Source organism: Pteropus vampyrus, unplaced genomic scaffold, assembly GCF_000151845.1.
Source record: "Pteropus vampyrus isolate Shadow unplaced genomic scaffold, Pvam_2.0 Scaffold1000001087, whole genome shotgun sequence".
Taxonomy (NCBI): Eukaryota; Metazoa; Chordata; class Mammalia; order Chiroptera; family Pteropodidae; genus Pteropus; species Pteropus vampyrus.
In genome coordinates this window covers 1-2,393 of record NW_011915489.1, presented here as the reverse complement: position 1 = coordinate 2,393, position 2,393 = coordinate 1, and the positions used below count along the sequence as shown (strand labels likewise).

General features: G+C 38.4%; 1 pseudogene; it reads right to left on the bottom strand.

Moving 5' to 3' along the window:
• Positions 1 to 1,240: 1,240 nt before the first annotated feature.
• On the bottom strand, positions 1,241 to 1,359 carry LOC111735450 (annotated as a pseudogene).
• Between the last annotated feature and the right edge of the window lie 1,034 nt (positions 1,360 to 2,393).

The window sequence follows — 2,393 nt, the reverse complement described above, 5'->3', positions numbered from 1 at the left end:
TCAAGGTGGCTAATGCCTCTCTCTGTGTGTGCTCTTTTCTGTTTATGCATTTGATTATTTCCTCTTCCATAAATCACTCTGCATTTGGCCATACTGAGTCTCAATAAAGAGATACAATAATATGTGACTTCAATATACAGGATTCAATAAAGACAAATTTAAAGACATTGCCCAGTAGTTAAATTTCATTCTGCACAGATTCACGATTTCTGCCATTTTTGTATCATCTGTGGTTTGATTTGCATAATCCTCACTCCATGTTTTGAGCTATTTATGAAAATATTAGGCCACCTTGGACCCCGCTACCTCTTTCCAGGTTTAGATGGAGTAGTAATAGCTATTTTTCAGATGTGATTGTATTTAACCCTTCTTGGTATACATTCCTAAATATAGTTGTCCTGTTATGTTCCTGGTTCAAACTTCTCTTTCAAGACGGATAGTTGAAATATTATCTTAGCTGTTAACTTCAGGTGATAGATAGTTTGCCTATTATCTTTCATTCAGCCATTGAATTTCTTTCATCTCAGAGAAATATTAAATCATCTGAACATAATTTATTTTTTACCTAATCCATGGTGCGTGTGTATAGGTGAATACTTCATTTTCTAGCAAGTCTACTACCAATTTCTATTAATTATCCTGAAAGTTGCCGAGTTTAAGGATTCAAGTTCTATTTCTTCCCTTTCAATCTCTTGCTGAAGGAAAAGTGTTCATTACCCACAAAACAAGCAACTGAATATAATTTTGTGAGAAAGGTTGTTGTGTTTGTCAAAGTGTGTACCTGGACCAAGGGCACAGAATAATCTAGATGTTTATTAAAATGTGGGTTCCTGGGCCTCATACAAGACCTCTTGCATCAGAACCACCGGGAACAGGCCCAGGAACCTTCATTTTTTGAGAGCTCCTGAGAGGGGAGACTTACGAATACTGACTTTTGAAAGTGACTGGTCTGCTTCATCCAAATTTGAAGGCGTCCGGCCTGTGACTACTCAGCCGCCTTTTTTTTTTTATTCCCTGCTTTTTTGCATCTGGAAGTCCTAGAGTCTCCAGGAATTCTCCAGGCAGAGTACCAGTCACTTGCATCACTGTTTTAGTTGGTCTCTTTAGAATCTTTCCTCTCTAATTCTTCTTCTTCTTCTTTTTTTTTTTTAATTTATTTTTTTAGGCGAGGCAACCCTTGGTTGACTTCACATATTGCAAGGCCCTTGTCAGCTTAAAATCCCTTATTTTTTATTTTTTATGCCTTCAGCACCTGGTCTTCCTAGGTGGTCTCCCATCCAAGTACTAACCAGGCCCGACCCTGCTTAGCTTCCGAGATCAGACAGGATCGGGCTTATTCAGGGTGGCACGGCCATAGACTCCTCTCTAATTCTTTCAGCATTGATATAAAACTTAGCAGTCCCGTATACAACTCAGCAATCCAGCACTTGTCTTTAATTTACTTAATGGCTGTAAATCCTGATAGTATTATTAGCCCTTTTTTTTAGGTGGATGATAACTGGAGATAGGTGAAAGGAATCTATGGGTTTGGGCTACTGGGATGAATGTTTTAAAAATCATGTCAAGAGTTTGCCTCTTCTCTCTCTAATTGATCCCGACCCCGGATTTCCTGTTAGCATCACTGAGGCAGAATCCTGATGAGAGACCTACTATTACATTTTTGTGCTCAAGGAGCATCATAGGAGAGAAGATGTGGTGATGGGGTGAGATTCAGGGAGAGGGAGAACATCTCATCTCTGAGCCTTAGCCGTTTAAGGAGAGGCAAAACATGCATTTGCCCTTTTGCTGGGCACAGGGGAAGCAATTCGTGAAGTTCTTTTCCTTCCCAGTTTTTTCTTAACATTTTTTAAAAATTAATTTTAATTTATTGCAGACAGGACATTTAACATGAGATCTACCTGCTTAACAAATGTTTAAGTGTACAATATGTATCGTTGAATATAGGTACAGGGTTGTACAGCAGATTTCTAGAGCTTATTCATCTTGCGTGATGCAAACCTTGTGCCCGGTCTGCTCTTTAATGCTATGAACGACTTTTTTAGATACCTCATAATTGTAGAATCAGGCAGTATTTGTTTTTCTGCGACTGGCTTATTTTACTTAGTGTAATGTCCTCAAGGTTCATCCATGTCGTTGCGTATTGAAGAATTTCCTACTTTTTAAAGGGTAAATAGTATTCCATTGTATGCGTATACCACATTTTCTTTTTCCATTCATCTGTTGATGGACACTTAGGTTGTTTACGCATCTTGGCTATTGTGAAAAATGCTGTGATGAACACAGGACTGCTAATAGCTCTTTGAGATCCTGATTTCAATTCTTTTGGATAAATACCCAGAAGTGGGATGGCAGGATTATGTGGTAGTTCTATTGTTAATTTTTTCGAGGAACCT